A 13,113-nucleotide genomic window follows, 5' to 3' on the forward strand; every position below is an offset into this window, starting at 1 on the left:
TTAGGTCTGAGTTGAAAGAGTAAGTTTATAATCTGTACAGAGGGGGATCCTGAATAGTTTGGAAACAGGTATTGCACCATTGCATGCTGAAATATGTTCTTTTTAAGCTTTGTTGCAATAAACACTTCTAGTATCAGAGAATGGTGTGATACAAAACACGTTCTCTCTGTTCATTTCTATTAACACAGCAGATCTTTTGTGCTGCTATAGAGCTGCTGTGTTCTGCAGTATAGTAGATACCCTCTGCAAAAGCAACCCCATGTAGATACTAATCAACATATATATATGCTTGGTTACTGACTTGGACCTATGGAACCTGGGAAGTTTTTAAGTGTTTTAATTTTTTCTTGGAGTCGTGCTGTTATGCTCAGGTATTGCAGGGCATAAATAAGGTCACGCATTATTCCTATATACTATCCAATCTTCAGACGCATTTATGAATTAATATATTCCTTTACTTTGAACAAAAAAGCCCCATGTCACCTCTTTAAATAGAGAAGATGTATTGAGAAGACTACATGCATTTATTCTTTCTTTGTTGCTCTAGGAGATATCACTCAAAAAGGATATGAAAAGAAAAGGGCAAAGCTACTTGCACGGTACATACCGCTCATTCAAGGTAAGAAAGAGAATTAATCTTTTTGCAACTTTCTGTAATAAATTGTTGTAATAAGTGATAGATGTAGCTGCTAAATCCTTGATAAGCAGAATAAATGTACTGAGTTAGTGAAGAAACAAGCTTACCAAAAACACCAAATTGTGTTTTTAATAAACAGAATTTTGGCTACCATTGTAAAGGTTGAGGTGGATTAATATACAACTCTTGCATTAAGCTTCAAACCTACATGTTACCGCAAAGGTTTGTAAACTAAGGAACTCTCTTGTATTTTCTTAAAATAAAGTATAATTCTGCAGAACTTTAAGAGAACTTAAGTATATGTGTCATCTAGTTACTACTTTAAAATAATAAGATTTCTGGATAATATTTTAATGTTATTCTTTTGGGGTTGTAACTATGACACTGGTTATTTGAATACAAAGAGCATACTTAATGGTAGTACTGAAAGTTCTTAGGAACAAATGTTAAAATATCTTGACATAAAATAATATGTCTGGTACAGCTCTTCAAACTTGATGCAGTTGGTACAGTTAATCAAACAATGCAATTTGCTGATATAAATCACACTAAGACATAATTCATAAGGTATAACTTAAAACTGCTATAGAACAACTTTTACGCAATATTTCCTGATATGGAGAGGTAGTGCTTGCTCTTATAATGAAATAATACTATAATATTCATATTATCCACAATATTTTACATTTTCTTGTCTCTAATTTAAAATGTGTCATTAATGAATGTGTACCTTCTTGTGACCGGTTCATGAAGTCTGTTGTCTTCTTAAACAAGATGTGGCATGAAGATGCTTGTAACTACTCTTGATTTTGTAAAAGTGACATGTGTAATCCCTGTTACAATTATTTCTTTCGTGACTGCTTTGATGCTCAAGTCTAACTGATCAGTGATCAGTAATATGCTATTGCTCTAAAGTAATAAAGGCATAGGCTTTGTGTTATAAATTACTGCTTGGCTGTTTGGTTCTATATTTTGTATGTTTGACTCCTAAATTTTTGTTAGTAGTATGGAATTGTTTGAAGAAATATTTTCAGTTTAGGTTGTTTTTAAGTATGTAAAGAAAGACTTTTAGGGGAAAAGATGGGCTGGTTATCTAATTATCTGTATTTTTTTAAATATCATACTATTGTAAAACTTTTTTGTTATAACCCAAGTTTATCTTAAAACTACACATTAGCCATAGACTTAAACCTGGAAAAAAAAAAAAAGAGGAAGGCACCATGAACCTTTATTTTCTGTTTATTATTTTAGAACGGATGCTTGCAAATCATTTATTGTAAATGTTTACAACATTATTTTTCCTTTTTTACCATGTGGAAGAGCTCCATATAGTTGAAACAAAATTAAAAAAGCTACATACTGGTATATCTACATGTGCATTAATGTGGTTTAGTTAATGCACATTAGACTAGTACCTCCACTGTGAGGTATTAGAAAAATGCACATAAGCCTGTCTGGATGTACATTAACTGAAGAGCTTTGTGTGCCTGTACATGAGAGTGGAGGCTGCTCTGACATGCCATAATTACAAATGATTAACCAAGTCGTTGGAGCATAGTAGTTACTGTGTTTCAGCCAGCCTCTCTGTCTTGTGTATCGGTGTCCCCATGCTTCAAAATGGTGACCGGGGTACTTCAAAGTTCATTCGAGCTTCAGATAAATCACCCTTACTGACATTTTGATGCATCAGGACACTGATGCACAAGACACTCTGGGCACTTTAATTAAAGTGGCTCTTGGAGCCACTCTAATTTAAAACACCACCAACCTCTACCCCCCAGAGCATGTGTGAAAACATCCATGGTTTTTAATTGATACTTAATGCTTATTAGCCTATTTTAATATATATTAACTAAATAGCATGGATTTTAAGTAATGCTTTAGTGCACATTAAAATAGGCTAGTCCACATTAAAGCATTTGTGTAGATGTGCCCACCCGTTTGTACACATCTGAAGTAAAGTATTTTAAATATTGTCATACGCACACAAAATCTCTCCTACCTCTATTTGAAAAGGCATTTACTTATGCAGTAAACCAGGAATGGGAAAAATTTGGCCTGTGGCTCAGATCTAGCCCACCAATTGATTGTTTCTGCCCCTGTGGCACTCCACCTGGGACTGAGTCCCACATGCTTCCATCCTCACCTGCTCTGTGCCCGTCAACCACACTGCCCCAGCCCCGGCTAGCATGCACAGCTTCCTAGTAGGGCTGCCTGCCACCCACTGGAGCTGGAAACCTGTGTGCTGGGGCAGGAGCTGCCTCGCTGCAGCTTCCCCCACCCCCCCACTTGACTCGTTGTGTGGTGCCCAGGACACATTCCCATGGTCCCCACACTACCTGTTCTCCAGAGCAGCACGGCAGGGACAGGAGGAGCCAAGCAGGACCCAGGTGGGTGCTGCAGGAGCAGCCCTACTGGGAAGCTATGCACACTAACCAAGGCTGGGGCGATGACATCAGCAGGCTCAGCATGGTTTGTCCTGGGTGGGAGCAGGTGAAGCTCAGCCCCATGCCATGAGCTGTGGGGGCAGCCGTGAGCTGGATGGGGGAGGGCAGAATACACCTGTACCACACAGCCTGGGTGAGCTCTGCTGCACACACCCCTTGCTCCTCCTTCCACCCCTTCCCTGCCAACTCCCCAGGACCTCCTCTCTCCTCCCCGCCCCACATAGTCCCCTCCACACATAAGAGTAAGACTTTATTTTGAGCTATTATGCAATCACCTGTATATACACTACTCAGGAAAAACAAATCAGGACAAAAATTATTTTAAAATGAAATATGTTATAATGTATGGGTTTTTTTTTTTTACAATTTGTTTGTTATCTGTAACTTGTTAAAATGGTGTTTTCTGAAAGATTATGTGTGTGTGGCCTTGGACAGCTCACCAAAACTTGTTAAATGGCCCTCCAGCTGAAGTAATTGCCCACCCCTGCAATAAACCATTTGTTTTTTGTTTTTTTAATAGGAAGATATTCAATGTGAGAAAATTATTAGATGATAAATTGTATGGGTGAAGACTCAAATACACCAGAGGGAAGGTGTTCTGTATTGTATCAATAGTAATTGTCATCTGGCCATCTAATGTAGTAAAGCTTTCACAGAATATACAGGTTCTTGTATACCTGAAGAGCATACTGATGTTGATATGGGTGGAAAACCGAGGGCAGTTGTACACATGACAGGGGTTTAGTTCCATAAATTGAAATGGTCGTTTTTTAATTGTGATAATTAAAAACCCACCATTTCGATATAGGGGCTTCTATCGCTGTTACAGTGTGAGCCCTGATCCTTTTTTTTTCACAAAGCCTGCTCAGCTCTTCCATGGCTGGTGGGCTGAGCAGCCCCTGAGCTGCAGGGGGTGGGGCCCTTGGTCCTTGCCTCCGTGGCGGCAGCAGATCTCCCGGGGCCATCCAGATGGACTGCTAGTGGGCTGGGGTCTGTGCCAGCTTGACCTTGGGGAACAGCTGGAACCAGACTGGGTGCTGCCTCTGAGCTGGGGCAGCCCTCCCAGGGGGTGCTGCCACTGCAGAGAGAAGGACTGGCATCCCCTGCAGCTCAGGGACGACACGGCCTGGCAGCAATGTGCCCCCCAGCTGGGCTGGAGGCAGGCTCGGGGTGGGGTGGGGAGATTGACTTGAGCCCCTTGCCACCTTCCCCCCCCCCCCCCAACAGAGCCTGCCCATGCAGGCTGCTGGTGGGCTTAGCAGCCTCTGATCTGCAGGGGGATCTAGTCCTTCCTTCTGCAGTGTCAGTGCCCCCTGGGGCCACCCAGGCAGGCAGCTAGCAGGCCTGATGCTGCCCCAGTTCACAGGCAGCACCTACCCACTCTAACTCTTCCCTGAGCCCACTGGGGCTTCCAGCATGCCATATACTGTTCCCACTGCCTGGGACTGCCTGGGAATGGGCTGGCTTGATTACTCAAATTGATCTCTGAGTGATTATTCAAATTTATTTTTGTGTAATAACGTAGCCTGAAGGAGAATGGTCCCTCAGTTTTTCTTATGTGATGGCAGGAAGGCTTTTTTTTCCAGCTTAGGCAGGCAAAATTATCAGTTTTAAATGTTAGAGTTTGAGCCAATAAATTTAAAAGAGAATTTATCTCTCCCTTGATCACTTCCACTCTCCTACTAAGATGCGTCCATCTCTATTCAGTTCTTCCTTGATCAGATAATTAAAGGAGTTATCCCAACAACATCCTCTCTTGCCCACAGTGGAAACACAGCTCTTGTCTGTCCAGTTTTCTCAAGTTTTTCCATTCTAGCATGCTGGATTTTGGGGATTAACAACTTCAGGCTAAAAGGTATTTCAACAAAGGGAGTCAAATGCTTTAGTAGCAGGTGCTCAAGTTGTGTTACTGTCTGATCTGTCTATGCTTCTCACCTAGCTTTGCACTATCCTTCTCATTTAACTTTGTCTTATTTATCAGCTAGAGAGTAGGAGGGGCTACTTTCTGCAAACATAAAGAGAACAGTACCTTAAGAAAAAGACCAGTGCACATAAAATTTACTTAGAAACCTGTGCTAATTATTCACTTTAATTTCCCAACCATGTTTCATTAACCTTGTTCTAGCTTTGAATTCTATGTTAATTGATGTGTCCTGAACATAGTTCAGATTAATGTTTAGGAATCCCAGTGGATATATGCACTGACTCATTTTTTTGTTCATTGATAATTGGTATTCAGATTTTTTTTAATGTGATATGCTAAATATAATTTTATTCCTAGTGGAACTCGTGAGGCCTCTCATGGTTCAGTCAATTTGGTTCACTGCTTAATGGATACTTATCTTTGCTTTAGGATCTGAAGAGGCTTCATTCTATCATTTTTTCCCCAGAATGATTCATATTATTCCTGCTGTTGCCTTGATCGTCATTTCCTTTTAATTTCATTGTTATTCTTTAATTATTTTACTCCTGATCCAATGAAGTAAAGCTCTCATGTCCAATTCCTTTGTCTACCATTCTTTGTACAGAGGTGTTTCCTGTTCCTTGAATTCCACAAAGGCCAATGGGTGACTGTTTTAACTATAGCAGTAATATATTAACACTACCATCTGTATACACTTTTAGAACAGCTCATTTGATGTCAGGTTTCTGATATTTTTAAGGTCGTTATGAAAAAATATTTTTAAAATTGCTTTCCAAGTACAATAAATTGAATATACTGCTCAGTGAAAAAATAATTTTAAAATTGCTTTCCAAGTACAATAAATTGAATATACTGTACTCAGCTTTAAGCTTTTTAAACTTAGTACTGTGTTTATTTGATAAAAAGATTGTTTTTTCCCCTTTAATGGGAGGGAGAGGGGAGAAGTAACTTGTTTTAGAATTCAGTATGAGGCAATGGAGAGCAAGCAGCTGCTACGGCTCCAGCTCAAGACCTAATCTTGGGTTGAGGCTGGAGCTGCAGCTGCTGCCTACCCCTTGCCACTCTTCCTATGCAGGCTTGGGCCCCTGCTGCACCCAGTCTCTCCCCTATGCAGCTTCTGCCCCATGGGTAAGGGGGTGGTGGAGGGGCAGGTGGAGAGAAGAGACTTCAGTGGGGGGAGAGATGGGGGAAGGGAGCTGAGGCTGTGGAGGGCAGAGGTGACATGGAGAGGGGATGGGGGAAGGGGGTGGGAGCCTAAGGCTGTGGGGATTAGGCACAAGGGCAGGCAGCAGGGGCCAAACTGTGTGTCTCTCCCACTGCCTCCATACTGCCTACCATCTCCCCCCCGCCTCTACCTCAGTGCTCCCTCCGCTGTCTGCCCCCTTACTGCCTACCATACTATCCCCATTGTTCCCCCATTTGCCTACCACATGTGCCCCTCTCTACCATTTGGTCCCCCCCCCCCCACCGCTGCCTACCCCATTACTACCTCTCATTGCATGTCCCTCCTCCACCTGTAGCAGTGGTGGGGGATGAATTTAAGACAGTCCTCCAATAATTAGATTCTATACATGGAAACTTATAATAAATTTATATATTTTCCATGTACAGAATCTGTTTATGGGGGGTCATCTTAGACTTGGGTAAATCCAAGGTATTCATAGCACCTTAAAAGGCAACTGTCGGTTATTACTTCTAGAATGACCAGTATAATATGTATGCCTTTAAATGTGTATGCCTTTAAGTGCATTGTGCACTACAGTAGTTATTTAAACTTCACTTTAATCTGAATTACATAACCTAATTTGGCAAAATTAAGTATAAAATAATTAGTTTTCTGTAGAAATACTACATATCACTATTAAACAAATTCATTATCCCAGTATTCTTTGGCTACTTCTTTAAAAGTAACGTAATAATTCTTGACATTGCATTTCCTTATAGATGGAAATGAAAAGGTCCAAGATTTCTCTCGCTGTACCTCTGTTGGCAAATATTTATGAAAACTGCTAGTTAAAGTTTGTGTCTTGTTCCCTTTTAATTCTGATCCACGCAGCAGTAATAGATTGTTACCAGTAAGTCCTTTAGCAAAAGTGGCTGATGCATCTGTGTAGGGATCTAAAAGTTCTGACTCTGTGGAGGGGATCCCAAGTTTGGGGGGATTTGTTTGTTTGTTTTGTCTTTTCCTACCCCCCTAAGTGATTAACCCAGGAAATTACATGGCTGAATCTATACTTAAAGAAGTTAAGTTTGCAGGGACCTGGTGGGTATTTGGAGGGCATTCATTTCACTCCCTCCTAGCAGGGAAGTCCCAGAGGATAGTGATGGGTGAGTACTTATCATCCTCTTGGGATATTTTCTCTGCGGTCCCCCAGGGTTCCATTATGTCACACCTTCACTGGGCAAATTTGTGGTGAGATTTGGAATGAGATGCTCTTGCTCTCTCTCTTTCTAATCAGGCCCTAGCCCTGCAGTCTTAATGCTTTCCCAGTACCTGGCTGCAGTTGGAGATTAGATGCAGCTGAACCAGTTGAAACTGAATCCAAACAAGACGGAAGTGATGGTGGCAGAGCACCTTGATTTGTGAGGGATTGGGACACATATCACTGTTTGGATTCAGCCTTCCCTTGTCTCATATTTAAAGCCTGGGGGTGCTCCTGGATTGTCTACTGCAGGAGCGGGCAAAGTCTGGCCTGCGGGCTGGATCCGGTTGGCAGTGGGCTCCATTTCCCAGCTGCTCCTGTGCATGGCAGGGCTGGTTTTCATGGAGACCCTAGCTACAGCTATATTTGAAAGTGCAAGGCTGGGGTTGCCACGGAGACCATCCCCAGGCATGTTAGCAGGGCAGGGCAAGAGCCTGCTCTGGAGCTGCTAGAATCTTTTTGTGGGGGCAGCTTGCTCTGGAGCTGGGGCAGAGCTGTGATCTGTAGACTACATGGGCCAGGCAGGGACATGTAGGCGGCAGATTGCAACTCTGCCCTGGCTCCTCCTTGCAGTGGTGACAGCCTGGTCTGGAGCAAGGGCAGAGCTGCCATCTCCTGCCGGCGTGCCTGCCCAAGTGTGCAGGCTACAGATTGCAGCTCTGCCCTGGCTCTAGAGCAAGCTGTCCCTGCTGCAAGATCCCAGTGGCTCTGGAGCAGCCCCCTGTCCTACTCTGTTGTGTACCCTGCCAGTGTGGCTGGGGCCGGTCTCCATGGCAACCCCAGCCTTGAGCTTTCACAGCAGCTGCAGCTAGGGTCTCCATGGAGACTGGCCCCAGCTGTGTGGGCAGGGACTGCTGGGAAATGGAGTCCAGCTGCTGGGCAGATCAGCCATTTTGTCCATCCCAGCTCTAATCCATCTGGATCTTTAGGTGGCAGCGATAGCTATGAGCACTTTTCACCAGCTCCATCTGGTGAGAAGTCTTTGCTTTCTTTCATATTTGGATCTGGCTACCATCATTCATGCTTTCATAATCTCAAGGCTAGATTACTGCAATGCACTCTGCAGCGGCTGCTCTTGAAGGCTGTTGGGAACCTGAAGCTGTTGCAGAACATGGTGGTTTGTCTTCTGATTGGCGTGGGTTGCCATGGCACTTAACTCCAGTGGTCCAGTATTCACTAGCTCCCAGTAGTTCCAATACTTCACCCCCAGCCTTTTACATAACTGTACTGATGAATTAGATGCAATGAAAATCTGTGATGGACTTACTTGATTGATCGGTGTCAGCAGGATAATCTGCCCCCTACTGCCAGTCTGCTGGTAGCAATTGACTTCAAGGCATATTTACACTCAAGGGAATAGAAAGTAGTGTAGCTTAATCCAGCCCTTCATTGTGTCGCTGGTTTTTATCTTGTTCTTTGCAAAAAAAGTGCATTGGTGTTCTAGTCCATGTTGTTAGCCCATCAGTGCCAATGGATCTGATTTGTTTTTCTCTTCTCTTTTGCCCCCCTAAGCAAGGGCTTTGGGATAAATTTGTGGGGGCTGGTACCTCCTGGTAGGGCATAGGAAGGATTCTGGGGAGAATTCTTACATTTGTTTTGAAATACATTTGTGGAGATCAGATTTCTACTTTTATTTTCATATGTTACTTATTTTTTTTTTCATATTTTAATATCAATTACGAAAGAAAATTTTCAATTTGGGGCACTTCCCCTCACCCTCCCCCAAGCTTAGGGGCCCAGTAAAATATACCCTATCCCCCTTCTTATAGGCCCTGCCCTTAAACCAGTTTGTTCAGATCCATTCCTGCTGATTTCTTTCTAATATAGCAAAGAAACCTAACCCTTGGAATCAGCCTACAAGTAGACAATTTAAATTTCTTCAGTCTGAAGGTAGAGGTGCAACTGCACATCTCTCCTGAGAGCTTCTATTCATGTGTGTTAGTTCAGCTTAATCTTGACTGCAGATTTTCATTCATTAGTTTCATAGATGGTAGGGTCAGAAGGGACCTAAGCAGATCATCAAGTCTGACCTCTTCCCATGGCAGGAAAGAATGCTGGGGTCAAACGACCCCAGCTAGGTGATTATCTAGCCTCCTTTTGAAGACCCCCAGGGTAGGAGCAAGCACCACTTCCCTTGGAAGTTGGTTCCAGATCTCAGCTGCCCTGACTGTGAAGTAGTGCTTCTTGATGTCAAGCCTGAACCTACACTCATTCAACTTATGGCCGTTATTCCTAGTTACTCCTGGTAGTGCTCGGGGGAACAGGGTCTCTCCCATTCCCTGCTGGTCCCCCTTGGTAAGTTTATAGGCGGCCACCAGATCCCCTCTCAGCCTTCTCTTGTGGAGGCTGAACAGGTCCCATAGCCTCTTCTTGTAGGGCCTGCACTGCTGCCCCCGATCATGCGAGTGGCCCTCCTCTGGACCCTCTCAATGCTGACTGACCACATCCCTCCTGAAGTGCAGCACCCAGAACTGTATACAGTACTCCAACTGTGGCCTGACCAATGTCTCATAGAGGGGGAGGATCACCTCTTTGGACCTGCTCGAGATGCATCTGTGGATGCATGACAGGGTGCGGTTAGCCTTACTGACTGTGTCCTCACATTGGCGGCTCATGTTCATCTTGGAATCAGTATTGACTCCAAGATCCTTCTCTGCCTCTGTACTGATGAGAAGGGAGTTCCCCAGCCTGTAGGTATGGTGCTGGTTCTTCCTCCCCAGGTGCATCACCTTGCACTTGTCAGTATTGAAACCCATCCTATTCTCATCGGCCCACCCTTGTAACCTGTCCAGATCTAGTTGTAGCCTGTCCCTTCCTTCTAACATGCCCACTTCTCCCCACATCTTAGTGTCAACCGTGAACTTGAACAAGGTGCTTTTCAACCCCTCGTCCAAGTTGCTGATGAAGATGTTGAACAATGCAGGCCCAAGGACCGAGCCCACCTAGCATACTGCTGAGCATCTTTTCTCACACTATTGTCCTGAAAGCTGTAATGGGCAATTCAAATGGCTTTATAGTCCTGGACTAACATCTCAGAATTGAGAGAAGGTAACATACTTCTTTGCACAGGTGTAAGCTAAGTGGGTTTTAACGCTCTCCAAATACTACTACACAAGCCATGGGCTTCAAGCATTAAAGCTCACGCCTGACCCTTCAATTATACTCCTTATTGCACACCTCTAATTATAAAACTAATGTTTATTTTTTATGGTATTTCCATGCTTGTTCAAGGGGTTCAATAGATTGGAGCAACGGCAAATGGTGCAGTTTTTTGAAGCTATATTGTCTTTACAACCAGGAGGCAGATCAAACCCTAATCACAGGAGTGCACAACACATAGCCCACCATAATTCTTAATTAAACTGACCCTTCATTGTTGAATCTTTTTCAAAAGGGATTTAAAAAACAAAGCAGCAAGTCAGATTACTCTTCACTGTAAATTGTCTTCACCACATGGCTATTCATTAATCTGCACTTGTGCCTACATATGAGGTCCAGTTTTCCACTTGCAAAAGTGGTGGGGGCACATATCTGATTCATTCCCACTACTGGCAGCCTTTTAGAAACAAATCTTTTGAGTGGCCCTCAAACTGTGGAGTTGTGCACCCCTGTTCCACCATAATCTTGCTGGTTATTTTAATCTTAGATGTACTTTGATTAAAAAAAAGAACTCCAAAACACAGGTGCATTTGCATGTATGCATGTACACACATGCGCTGACATGCATGTACACGCACCCACAGAGAGAGAAATGGGATTGAAAAGGAATAAGAGAAGCTTTTCATTCTGCTGTCTTTTTACCTTTAGAACTAAGGTTTAATCCAGAGTTTTCAAGCCTTCTAAATAAAGTTAAAAAATTAAGTAAACAGTCTCTTAAAGCTGGGTCTTTCCTTAGATATCAAGTTTCCCACTTTCACTAGTGAGCATGCAGTGAAGGATGGCATTCCTTGCCTCGGTCCACTAGAGTTCCTTCTTTTCTGAATATTTTTGGGACATTCATGCAAGAACAGCCCAGATTTTTCCTGAAAGAAAAAAAGTTCTTTCAGAATTTTCTTGGAAGAAAAAAGAAATAATAAGCTTCACCTAGTGCTGATCTTATCTAATCTCTGTTTCCTCCTGACATCCCTGTCTTTCTGGCAGACTTCTCTTCAGGATATTCATTGTTAAACTGGGAGTTCTGATTTAAGTTGAGAACAACAATTGCTCTTGCAATATGAGTTATTTAATAACTAATATCTCCAGTGGTTGAGCAAAAGATGCAGAAGTAAAGGAGTTGTTATTTAAAAGTCCTCAAACATTTAACCAGAATGTCAGGATCTGGGCACCTAAGTTCTGACATCTGTGGATGTCAGTTTGTCCAGCGAAAACTTCTATTTCACCATCCTCTCCAAATCCCAGACCTGTAGTATTTTGAGCTCTTGGGGTTGAATGATCAGTGGATTTATCTTCCTGAGTATGATGATTGGGTAGACCTTGTACTGCTCAATCTGAGCTGTCCAGAATGTTGGTTATTTCACATGATTCTGAGAATTTTACCCTCATGAGGCTCTTGAAAGAATAAGAATTTTATTTTGTCTTGCAGCCAGGGATAAAGTAGAGTTCCTTTTTTATGAGCTGCTGAGTTTGGCTTCCAGAAGTTCTGTGTGTTAAGAGACTTGTAGCATATATTTTTCATTGCTGTCCTGTTCCTTTGTTACCTGCCTCCCTCCCTTCCTGCTTCTGTGCCCCAAGTAACTTCATATTTCCCTATCATGTCTGCAAGGATATTATCAGGAGACTGACAAAATGAGCTAATGATTTGTGTATTTTTCAGAACCACTTTCCTTTTTTAAAAAGCTAAAAACAATTAATAACATAGCATTTAGCAGCACCTTTTAAAGAAATTATCTTAATTTAAGAAAACATAAACAAGCTTTGTGATATGTCGGCATAGCATGATTAACCTTATGCTTCCAAAACGTTAGTGCTTTCTGACTTGTCTGAATGCCCAGTTTGCTTCCAGCTCTGTTCAAAATGTTTGTGAAATTCTTTCTTTGTAAACTCTTTGGCTAGCATAACTGCTGAATGAGTAATTTCTACTAATATACTTGCAGTGTTTTGACTGTTCTAGACATGCATATTGAAATATTTTCATTATTTGCAAGTGGTTTTAGTAGAAGTTGGTAGCAGCATTCTGATTAAAGGTCTACCAGAGTTCTCATTCAATATTCTTTTGGTTTGACCAGCCATTTTCAAGTTAGTATTTGTTAGATGTGCACCAGTATATCAGTCCATATCATATCGGCACCAATAAAAAATAAAATTAACATTATCGGCAATTGGCTTTTTTTTGGCTGATGTGGCTGATAATGTCACCGATAAATGCTGCGTGTGTGTGTGCACACTGATGCAGCATGTACGTGGCTAGGAATGCAACCTATCAGCTTGGAGAGCAGTGTCCATCTGGTAAGTCTATGGGGGAGAAGGGACATGGTGGGGCATAGATTGAGGCCCACACAGTGAGCCAGGGAGTGTGGCTGGGGCAAGTGCTACCCAGCTGGGGCATCGTGGGGTGTAGGACAGAGCTGCAGGTGGCATGTCTGGTGGGACACAGCAGAGGGTGGCTCCTGTTCTATGCACACCCCTGGGGGAGGCATGGGGGGCATGTCCCCTCCTTGATTTTTGCTAGGGGTTAGGACAGGC

The 13,113-nt window shown here is 42.9% G+C and overlaps 1 protein-coding gene across 2 annotated transcripts in view; it reads left to right on the forward strand.

The window, feature by feature from the left end:
• The first annotated feature begins 529 nt into the window (after positions 1 to 529).
• Positions 530 to 13,113, forward strand: part of DIP2A (disco interacting protein 2 homolog A) — a 131,041-nt gene continuing 118,457 nt past the window's right edge. Inside the window, exon 1 of one of the 2 annotated variants that reach the window (XM_019554131.1) lies at positions 530 to 619. The gene's annotated coding sequence lies outside the window, so the exon portion shown is untranslated. The remainder of the gene's footprint in view (positions 620 to 13,113) is intronic. The other variant, XM_019554130.1, reaches the window with a different exon arrangement.

Source organism: Crocodylus porosus, unplaced genomic scaffold, assembly GCF_001723895.1.
Source record: "Crocodylus porosus isolate Cpor-Errol unplaced genomic scaffold, CroPor_comp1, whole genome shotgun sequence".
Classification (NCBI taxonomy): Eukaryota; Metazoa; Chordata; order Crocodylia; family Crocodylidae; genus Crocodylus; species Crocodylus porosus.